Source organism: Bactrocera oleae, chromosome 5, assembly GCF_042242935.1.
Source record: "Bactrocera oleae isolate idBacOlea1 chromosome 5, idBacOlea1, whole genome shotgun sequence".
Taxonomy (NCBI): Eukaryota; Metazoa; Arthropoda; class Insecta; order Diptera; family Tephritidae; genus Bactrocera; species Bactrocera oleae.
Window position 1 is genome coordinate 49,410,069 of NC_091539.1, and position 12,576 is coordinate 49,422,644.

The following is a 12,576-nucleotide window of genomic DNA, read 5'->3' on the forward strand; positions in this document are numbered from 1 at the left end:
TGTCTTGTTGGTTGATTTTCTTTTTACGTCTTCAAGCTTTCACTGTCCTATTCTACGGCTGACTATGTAACCGCTTACCTCTGACGGTGGCAGTGTCGTGGCCCTCATAAGCGCCAGTCAACCGGTGGTTCACTGCAATTTCTTTTCTTTATTGCCTCCATTAGCTCCTTCTTATTTGTTTGTGTTTGCCCTCTTTCCTGTTTCGTTTTTGTGCTATTTGTCAGTCTGCGGGCCTGGTGTTTGCTGAGCGTCCATTTGTGTTTCACACCTCGTTTTATAGTATTAAAAATTTAATTTTTGTCTTGTTGTTCACACCAACGATGCTTTCAAATACTTGGTTTGTTTCAGTAAGTGGCTATGGTTTCTCTTTTGTATCGTTATATCTTTAATTTTCGTTTTCATTTTCAATTGCCGCAATTTACTTTTACTTTTTTTAAGTTAGTTTTTTGTATAATTCCGATTTGGGTAGTGTTGTCTCAGGTCAGTACTTGAACCGAGTACCAGTTACAGTAATCCAAATTACTTAGTTTTTACCGGAAGTCATACATCTGTATATGTTAACATATGGCTTTGATGTTATTGAATTAATGACTAAACTGTACTCGGGCCAAGAGAGATCTGTGACTGTGAAAAGAAGTGAAAGAGTAAATTCGCCAAATTAACCTTAGATCGAGAAAAGAGATCAATACAACTCTAACTTGAACTTAGAACAGTTATATTTCTATTATTGCATTACTAACATCAAACTATTTCCGACGACTTTTTTGACTGCGGAACTATCGTTTAGCGGATTATAGGTTCATCTACTATCCAAATAAAATTTAAAGTAATCTATTAAAAATTGTTAACCAAAGTGCATTCGTCATTGCAATCGTGTTGGTTATCATCACTACCAAACATAACATTACCTTTAAAATTACTTTGAGATTTTAGAGTAAATTCTCAATATTCAATTACTATTGGCATTTCAATTTCTTAATTATAAATATATAACTTTCTACTGACGTCATTATCATTCTTACCATAATTATCATAATTACAATAAAATTATTATTTTCCACTTTTACTGATTACCATAATCAGTACTTGCTGCATTGCATTTTTCTTATTTGCATTACTAAACCCATGTCTACTTTGATTTTTACTCTTACTTGGGCTTCCATTTCGATCAGTATTACAATTTTTATTTTAATTACCACCATCATTGGTATTACCATTACCACCATATTTATTTTAATAGCACCGTTATTATTGTGACCATCAGTACCATTACCTATAGCATTACTATATGATTTTTATATATTAGACGATTAGAACTACTCTTTCCGTTTTTTTTGTTTACATATAGCTTTGCGAATACTGTTCCCGCTATCACTTCTGATTACCATTAGTTTTCCCACTCTTGCAACTTCTTTCTATAGCACTATTACTATTGCCGCTATCATTACCATTACCATTATTTTAAACATAAGCATATTATTTTTGTTATATGATTTTTATAACTGTGATTACCATTACCATTATCAGTACTATTACCATTACCATTATCAGTACCATTACCATTGCCATTACTTATAACATCACTACAAGGTTTTTATAATTGTCGCGATTGTCCTGGAAATTTTTATAGATAGCAGTACTAACGTTGTAATCTGCATTATTATGAGCTGTTACCTAGAACATAACGATTTCCATTCTCATTACAATTGCAAAGCCAGCAGATATTATTCATAAAGTCTATGTTTAGTTTAATATTTAATTTTAATTACATGCTATTCTAACGGTTTTTTGGAAAGTAAGCAAATCGCTTTGCCAGTCCACAGTTCTTTGCGATGAAGAATATTTTGGAAAGATGTTAAATTCCAAATTTACACTTTCGCTACTTTCGTAAGAAAACAGCGCAAATACTCTTCTAATGGGTATTCGGTTCCCTTATATCACAGTTTTTACTACTAATTTTCTTCCGACAGCGAAATTCAGTAGTCCACTTACAAGTTGAAATTGCTTTAATCTCGTAACTGTGTTTTACAATCCTGCTGCGCAAGCTGTTTATAATAAGACAGGTGTAATAATTGAGTTAAGGTAACACCATTACCTGCCGGTGGCAGCAAAAAGAGCAACAAAAATAACAACAGCTACAAACATTTCGCATAGAACCACAAAAGCAAAGAAAACAAAACAACAATATACCTCATATTCCGTTATTACCCCTAGAGTACAACAATGAAATGTTGCGCTTACAAATGAAAGCATACGCACAGGCGCTGAATATATTTTTTTCTCCCATACCTATGCTTATGCATACATATGTACATGTACATTAACGCACTTAAAACTGTTTTAATATGCGCGCTTATTATGCTTATTTACCATGTTTGCGTGTGTATATATATGTGTGTGTGTGTTTATGCGCTGAACGGGCGAGAAGTTCAAAGTTAAAAATAATCTCATCAAATTGCGCTTTCGCACATAACAAAAAGTTAGTTTCCAGGTCAAAGTGCGGATGTGGAGGCATAAAAAAGTATATGGTAACACTGTTGTGCCTGAGTGTGCGTCTTTATGTGCAAATAAGTGTGGCAATGCGAGCATATTTGAGCATGAAGTTATAAAGTGACAGGTTCGTCTTTGAAGTAGACTTTGAAGTATTATTATTTCCATCATGGCACATTGCTATTGCTGTTATTTTTTTAACGAAAATAAAAAAGTTTTAAATTACATAACATATTAAATTTGCAACTTAATTTAGCATTATGGTTTGTTAAGTACGAATTAGATATTTGAGGTTTTTTGATTTGCTTTTTCAAAAATTTGAAAACAACTTGAAACCCAATATGTTAAGTCAATTAAAGTAATGGGGGTATCAGAAGAATAAATGGCAATAATAAAAATTGTTTTAATGGTAAAATGTATTAAAAAAATTTTATATGTTATGTTTTAAAGCTTTGTTTGTAAGCAATAACCATTAGAAACATTTTTTCTTTATTAAAAAAAGCAATACGGATATAATAGAGATCCCTAAAATTATGGGGTTTTGTTGAGAATTTTTTGTTTTTGATAATACGTGCCATACATCTAGCTGCTCCTTCGTCTTCTTTCTATAATATCTTTTGAAAGTTTGGGTTGTCTAGATTTGTTTAAAACTAGGAATATTTACCGCAGTTTTTAAAACTAGTTCAACGCCTTATTGTCTATAACTGCGAACCAGCTGTGTAATAGGAGACCGCAAGAAGGTACAAAGAAACTTATACCTTTTCCAGTCGGTTCTAATGAGACTACGGGCTCTTCACCAAATACCAATATACGTCTTGTCGAGCTAACTGTAATTGAGAGTAGAGTTAAGCACATACCACTAACTAGTTCCCCCATTTGTAAGAGATAATACTTATCGCCTTGAAGATGCCGTTTCTCCCAAGTGGTAGGTCTATATCCTCCTGAATAGCAGCCCGCTCTGCTTGAAAAACTCTACAGTGTTCTAAAAAGAAGAAGCTCCCTGCTCGCCTTCTAAAGCAGCTTCGCTCAATCCGCATATCCCTCACCGATATAAGGACGGAGAAGAGAAAAGTGATTGGAATAATCAAAGTAGGGCTACTTACCATTGCAATGACCTGCAACATAGTACAGATTGTGCCCCGTAAATTCCCTTGCTAAGCTGCCTTATCCTGATCGGAATCAGGTGTGATATCTTTTCCAACGTTTTTTAAACACAAAAAAGAACTTGTTGTTGTTGAAAGTTCATAACTAAACGAAAGTAACCATACGGACCATAAAAATAGAATGAAGAGACTCTTCATTGTAGTAGTACATTATAATTAATTATATACATAAAGTCAATATCAATGCTGAAAAAAGCAAATATTTAATTGCATTCTACTAAACATAACCACAAATAAAATTCGACAAAAAAATAAAGAAATATTGCTTTAAAAAATAGGTGAAATAATCACTTAGCTATAGGCTTAAATATTAATTACGCTTGTTTGCAACTGCTAAAGCTAATACTCCACAATTAGCCACAATGTCCTTCAACACCCGCTAATTGACCCATATAAGGGTTAAAATGCCTATTTAATTATTTTTATTAAGCGTTTACTGTTGTTTTGTTTTGCATTTTTTGTTTTTGTTTTTGACATTTACTTTCAAATTTACACGCGAATTAGTAATAATTGCTAATAAATATTTAATTGCAAATGAAATATAAATAAGGCGTAATAGAAGGTAAATAGTTAAATGCCCTCAACAATGCTGTGCTGTGGTTCATGCCGAGTCGCTTGATAATTTGGTGGATTACAATATGTATGTGCGCGGATTAAAAACATACTTAGTTCTTGTTAAACAAAAAAAAAAATATTAATACAAAAATATTTAATGCCTATCTATATTTTCGCTCTCTTTAAATTATTTTTTAGTAAAAGTGGGAATGCGTCGCTGTTTTTTTAAATTAAAATTTGTAGTTTTTCAGGTTTTTTTGCATAATGTTTTTATTTAAATATATAAATATATGAGGGCAGGAGGAGGCCCTACGAACCAATGAGGGAAAGGAAATTATAACGGTGATGTAATTTTGTTTATTAATTTTTGTTTCCACATTTATATATTGTTATATTTATACAATCAAAGTGTGAAATTTTGAAAAAATAATTTTTTTTATTTTTTATTTTTGCATATATCGATAGCTTATGCCTTCAAGTATAATGATTACAGCCTTTCAAAGCGTAGCCGCTTCGTTCAGTCAGCCCCATCAGTTTATCTTTAAATGCGTTTTTTTCAAAACTACATTTTTCGAATTTGCTGAAGTGATTACTTGGAGATAAATAATCCGATCACTATTAAATTTTTCGGCATGTTCTGTATTTTGGCATGCTAAGTCCTAACAAAATTTTGGGTAAAATTCAATTTTTTTTAAACCGCCGCCATGTTGTCAATAATTGAGTTTCTTTCGAGCATAGACAATATCTTCTAGAGAAAAGTTTGTTTTATGTTTTATCCACGGGGATGGCCGGAATCATAGAAGAAGGATTCTTAGCGCCGACGTAGATTTTTTTTAACTCGAAAAATATTAAATTTAATCTTCAAAAATTTTACTGAGTATTCCTAAAATATGTATAAAATTATTTTATTCTTTTTTTAATCTCAAAAAACGCCGTTGTTAAGGCGGTCGCACTAGAAAGTCGCCATAAGGATTTGTATTATTGAGTTAGGTTATGATAGATGGCTGATCCCTCAGCATTACGGGAGACCACACTTAAATTGTTATGTACAATCCTTTTTGAAGCCAGATGAAGAACTCCTGTATTTGGATATCAGTTATCGACAAAGCGCCCTGAACCTATCACAAATCTGTTTAGGTGTTTTATTTCTATTTCTGCTATTTCACCTGGAAAAGTATGAGATCCGAGGTGTTTTAGCCTTGATCTGGCAAAGATGGCACATTCGTAAAGGACGTGTCGAGATTATTCTATATCTTCTAAAAAGCGGATGCAACTGCATGAATCTCGATCGGGACAATGTGCACTTAGAATGCTTACAACCATTGAAAGGTGGACTTTTCTTCACTAGACCTCTTACGATTTACAGTGGGCCAGAAGGACCTGCACAGGCGACTGCACAGCTGCTAGTGGTTCCTGCAATGCCAAGTACCCAAACCAGTCTAATCAAAATTCAATGTTTTCATTTATAAAAATATAATAAATATAACAAAAAAGTTAAAAAAAAGAAAGCATATTAACTTCGATTCATCGGAGAATACTTTTCACAAATAAAAAAGTTCCCATACAAAAACTTGATTTTGATCGTACAGTTTGTATGGCAGCTATATGCTATAGTGGTCCGATATCGGCGGTTCGGACAAATGAGATTAGATTTTTGCACACGTGGTGGTTCTGCCGACCACTATAAAATATCTGTACCTGCTATATTGATTAATCAAAATCAAGTTCTTGTATAGAAGCTTTTTTATTTGATAAAATACTCCTATCTTCATAGAATTTCGCATAGATTATTATTCAAGACAGAGCTACAATCTCCGAAATTTTTCAACTCGGACCACTATAACATATGGCTGCCGTGAAAACTGACTGATCAAAATCAAGATGAAAATCTTCATAAAAAAACTCTTTTCCTTATTAAGTAACACTAATTCGACTTGAATGTTTATTACAAGTATATCAAACAAGGTGTCTAGAATAAACTAGCCAAATGTAATCCGTTGGATGCAAAACTTTAGCCGGTTACGCTTTCAAAAATTAACCTCTTTATTTATGTTCGATACAAAAATGTACTTTAAACGCGACGAAATCTACTTTCTGTGTAATATATATTACTCGAAAGTTACGAATGTCGCTGTATATATGTAGATCCTTTTAAGGTGGAAGTGTAAAGTGTATGTGGTGTGTTGTGAATGTGTGATGTAATGTGAGGAGTTATGAGTATAATTGCGAGGTAATACCTCTTTAGACATCTACTAATGTATGGCGACTAACTTGAGGTTTCACAAAAAATGCTTACGGGAATAAAACTAGCATAAGTAGCTTATGTTAAATTGTTAAATATATATATATCTTTTAAAAATATTAAATTAGTCACGCTTTAAGAAAAATAACAGTTTTCGTTTTCTTTATAAAATATTCAAAATATTAATTTAGTATATTAACATCAATAAATTGATAAATACTAAGGACGATATATAGAGGCGTATTACTAAAAATTTCAAATGAATAAAGATTTGCATTTCTAAGTGCTTCAGTAATTATCTACACGCTTCCATTCATTAAATGTTACGTATACGCACTGTATGCCCTGGTGAAAAAATAAAAGCGTTGTGATTTAGTTAGAATTTCAGCAAGTTTACTTCATCAACAACAAAGCAGTGCTTTTTTGTCGGTTTCACTTATACCTTATACTTATACTTATACCTGTGTGAGTGTGGCCTTTTAAACTATTTTCTTGTTCTGGGCATGGCGTGTGCGAGTCCACTTGTAACTACTTAAGGGAATTTAACTTGCTCCTTTAGCAAGTACAAAGTGAAAACGGAAATGCCAAATGTTGTATCATTGTACCTGCCGCAAGTCATTTAAGGCTACAACTAGCGCCAAGTGCAATATGCGATGAAGGCCTGTACTTGCTTACAAGCGGAAGTCGAAAGAGTTAGTAATTCGTGCACATTACTCAAAGGCGTCGGGTAGCACCGAAAAGTGCAACACTACAGCCCATATACCTAAACAGCTTTTGCTGAGCAAAAAATTGCGGAAGCACCTTGCAATGCGCCAAACATCATTGAACTACAGACGGTGTGCTCGCCAGCCAACACTTCGCAAATATTTTGAGGTTTTCTTCTATTTTTCATACACAATAATAATACTTACTTTTTGTTGTTGTTGGCATTTCATTGCACACTACCGTGTGTTTGCATTTGTAGCTAGTTTCTGTTTTTTTCGCTTGCTATGGGTATGTGCATATGTGCTGGCAAATTGGCATGCAAGCACATTAAGATTAATAGCTGCACTCACAGATACGTTATTGGTGTACTCCTCGGATAAGTGCATTTGTATGTATGTAAGTTGATGTGTAGATGAAGCATGAAATTTAAGTAGGCAGCGGTAGGTGGCTTAAATGGCGCACGTTGTGTCGGCTGACGGCGGTGAGCACGTAAAAAGCGCATCAGTGGTTAAATGCAAAAAAATGGACAACAACAAAAACATGTACCTTTTTTTAAGAGATAGCAGAATGCAAAGCTGCTTAAATATAAATTCATACTAAGCGGTAGTCGAAGCAGACGACTTGATAGTAATGTAAGCATTTATTTATTGCTGATTTATTATAATGAACTCGAAGGCTTACTACTTAGACTTTAATATTACTAGATACTACTATGGTACATAAAGTAGTTTGTCTTGAATAAAGTGAGGGTCAGAATAATCGCTGGGCGCATGAAGAATAAATATACGCTAAACTTTACCATGTAAATGGAATTAAATAGTACTGTAGTTATACTTTGAGATTAACCAGCATTTTAATTAATTTTTTTGCATAATTAAAAATATTTTGCTAAGGCTTTCTATAGGAAAACTTCTTTAGAAAAACCTCTTGAGAAAAAATTCAGTTATCGGTATGTCATGATAATCAGCAAAGCGATCAAAATTCAATATTTCAAAGAAAATCTAGACTTTATGCAAACTTTTCATTGTACTAAGTTTAAAGCCTCTTAAAATTCAATCATCTAGTTCGTTCTAGACAATATGCCTTAATAATACTTTTCAAACTACGGTATCAATTACTTGACATTTTTAAGGTATATTTATAAATAATAATAAAGAATACACGGTTTAATTTTTGAATAAAACGATGCAATATTTTGCGAATAACACGCGATCTAACACGATCTTCGCTGCTGAAGTGATTCCGGCCTAAATGAAAATTAAAATTTTTTAACTAGTATTTGAATTTTACTTTGTGTCGATTTTAGCCTGCGGGAAATTTGATAGTGATCGAAACATTTGTCTCCGAGCTTAAAAAATATTTAAAGTTTTCATTCAACATTTTAGCATACGATTTTTTTATATTTTACACTAGGTGTGCCCTTAATACGTATACCTTCGTCCATTTAGAAAAGTGTATGCAGTATTTAAATACATATGCAATATTACAATTGTTTCCCCATTTTCTCTTATATATTTAAGAAATCCAATTTAGGCAAGCCGAGTATTCACTCATTGTGACCTTGGAAATAAGAGAAACTTGGACGGGATACGTGTCAGAGTGACAAGTCTTATACCCAATTACTTACCTGCAGTATCACCTTTTTTAAATGGTCACAAGATCGGTTAGAATATCATTTAGACGACCGTCTGCAGCCCTAACGCTCTTCTGCTGCTGTAAATTTTCTACAACGGTCGCTTTACGGGATTACTTTTGACTTTGTCTTTTCTTGCCTTAACTGATTTTACTGATCTTGAGCCAAAGCTTTTTGATTTTCTACTCCTTGAGGACAGCTAAGCAAATTTCGGCGTTATGGGATATATGACAATTTCTATGCTAAAGGTTAATTACGGCTACTAATAAATAATTTCAGATTTTTAAACAAATTTTTTAACCTTCTACTTGTTTTTTCAATAGTACAAATTAGAAATTCTCGTTTTGGTGGGTTCGTAAGATGGAGAGATATTTAAAAAACATTCATGCCTCAGTGTGAGTTCGTCCAACCTAATGAGAATTTGAGATATCATGACAATGTCATTGAAAAAAGTTGTTTCGAGAAAAACGCCTTTAAATTTGCCACATTACTAAAACGGCTATAACTGTGAAAATAAATACGGTATTGTTTTTGAATATCTACTCTATCGATATGTAATTTTTTCAAATTTATTTCCCGCTTAAGCTAATTAATGTATGGCCAATTATTCTTCAAGGGAGTCAAAGAGGAGTTAGAGTTTACATATAACATATATTTTGCTGACAAGTGGCCTTACGTTTCACTAGTCTGAAATCCATAAACAATCGACAAACACAGTGAATTGACTAAGACGAGTCAAACCACAAATGTTGTTCGTACACTGAAGCTAATGTTTCTTCTAATACTTGATTTTGGCTAATTTCAAAACGTATGGAACCATTTGTTTACCGCCTGCTACTTTAGAAACTTCGTTAAAACAGTAGACAAGCCAAAAGAATCCTTATTCTACAATAATATCGGAGCTTCCAGCCAGCGGTACTGGCAAAAGCGGCTATACCTTACTTTCCGATACGATATTTTCAAAAGTATGTTTCGGTTTTTTTTCATCACTTATTCTGAAGAATGTTTTTTGGAAACTGGTCGTCTATATTAATGTTGTCGTCTTTAAAATAGTCCCCATTCCAAATTATGCACTTATGCTAGCGCCTCTTCCAATCGTCAAAGCATTTCTCAAACTCGATTTTTATCTATTCTTTTAAAACGACCGCTTTTTAAGATTATTTTTATTTTTGGAAATAAAGTCACACTGAGCCATGTGTGACGAATATGTAGTCTGGGGCATCGTTAGAGTATTGTTTTTGGCCAAGAATTCACGAATAAATTCTTTGGTTTTATATTTTAAATTTTTTATCTTTTAACTAATGAAAATCGCCAAGCTTATAAAAACAAGTCTGACCTTATCGGTTGGTATAGACAAAGTAAGCAGTAAATATAGCTGAAAATTTTACTATGCGTAGGGGGTGGTATGTGTACCGACATAATAAATAAAAATTGATTCTCCAAACGAGCGAAATTTTAAATTTTGAAATTTCCGTTATTTGAACCCAAACAAATCAAATAAAGAAAATTTAGAAAAATTTGAATTTTTGGTTACTTATAATTTTATAAAAATTATGCGAAAATATGAAATGAAAGTCAAAGCTTATCGAATAAAATTAGACATTTTTAGCATTGTAAAGCCTAAAACGTGCTCGTATACATGGCATAAATGCCTCATAGTATAAATAAAAATAAAAAAACACATGCTAAATTATTTTCAATTAAGAAAATTACGGTAAAGATATTTAGACTTTCACAAAAAATGCCAGACAAATTTTATTTTGATTGAGATGACACAAATTAATGAAAGCAGTTTGCTTTACCTACACTATTAATGAACATTCGTATAGATTCGACAACGTTGCACAATACATGTACACATTTACCTTAATATGCATATATAGATACACATATATAGTCGTCTATAGAAATTTATGCATATTATTTGCTCTTGCTTAGACAGACATCCGACTAGAGCTGTTACAGTTAAGCGATACTGTCGAATGTTGCCACGTTATTTTTACATCTCTCTGTCATTTGTGGCCAAACGCAGATACTCATATACATACTGCTTAAGGTATATAATACCACACTTCCATGTATACATAGTATATATGAGTATAATGAAAAGTGGCGGAAGGCGAGGTTGAGCAGTTGCTTAAATCATTAACAGTGCATAAAGCGTGACGCGTTCGTTCTGCTTGCTTTGTCAGCACAATAAACACAAAACAAACGGCATGCAGGACATTTAAGTAGCTTCCTGTTGGCTTCGAGTTAACAGACTGGCAACTAACTTCTTCTGCTCATCCGAATGTTTTGTCATTTCGCTGTGTTTGTGTTTTTCTTTCTATTACATATCTGTTGGCGTATTGGGTGTAGTGGGTGTGTGTGCAGGCCTGTCAATGCAAACTTTAAACTATACTCTTTGTAATTTGATGTGAGTTTGTAGTTGAGATACGCTGTCTGCCTCTCTTTCTATAAATTTGCATAGTTTTTATTACATTTTGAAAGCAGACACAGTTTTTGTTAAGACTGCAGTAAAGAGCGGGCTTACTTTTATATATAATATTTATGTATATTTGTATGTATATAGATGTGTATATTATATCCATCTCTAAACTAACCATCTGCGCTTTCTCTGTATTGTTTTGTCAATGCAATCAACTGCCATCTGCTGTAGTCTTGTCGTTGGTTGCAGCAATGCATTGAAATGCCTTGTTGACTGCGCTTGTTTTTGTTTTTGCATTACTTGTCGCAATCACATAAAAAGTTGCTACTTAACTACATCCTCAAGTCCACTGTTATTTGTACGCTTGCATGTTCTTGTATTGTTTATCATTGTTCTTTTCTGTTGTTTTGGGCTCTAATCTCAAAGCAGTTATTTGTCTGCCGATTGTCTCTACTTTTAATGTTAAAGTTATCTCCTTTTTACAATCTCTCAAAAACAGTTTTTATGCAGAGTTCTAAGAATATAATATTCAGATCTATTTAATCTCCATATTTCCGAATACCCTGTCAATAATTACATATTTTTCGATGCTACGTCCTACTAACTAGTTTTAGTTTCTGTAAAAGTATATTTCAACTGAACCATTTACTTTTTCACTCATTAAAATTTTGTTAAAGCTAATAATAATCACAATCAATAATAATCAATAATAATCATAATAAAAACAATCAGGGCACAATAGACCATAGGTCGCGGTGCATACCTCAAAACTAATCTAATAATAATCACTGCGTGCCAAGTGCACGTGATTCCAAGGATCAATCTTCCACTGAAGTCTGAATTGATTATAGCAATGCTTGTGTCAAATATGTGCTTATCATTCTTGTTACTTCTAAAGCTTGGTTTTTTTGTGAGTAAAGGACGTGCGCAAAATTTCAGTTCGATATCTCGAAAACTGAGGAAGTATTTCGCGTATATGCAGACGGATAAACGGCAGACATACACTCCGTTGGTATTCAACAAGTAGAGACAATGTAATTGAGAAAATATATTTTGAAAGGACGAAACCTCTGCAAAATTCCGATTCTAAAGGCTGGAAGTAGCAATATCGAATAAGATACCAAAGGGATCTGGAAGGTAATTCTCTTCTTCAACTAGATTTCTTAATGAAAATAGTTGGAAAAATTGGAAAGAATGCCCGTAAGTGATATTCGATTTCGGTTTCGTATGAACTGGTGCTTATTTTCCGATATTAAAAAATGCGCAGGCTTAACCTGTTGAATGTGATCTTAAGGAATATTTAGTCCGAATTTCGAGAATTTTTTTGGAATCCATAAAAAATAAATCGATATATTTAGTA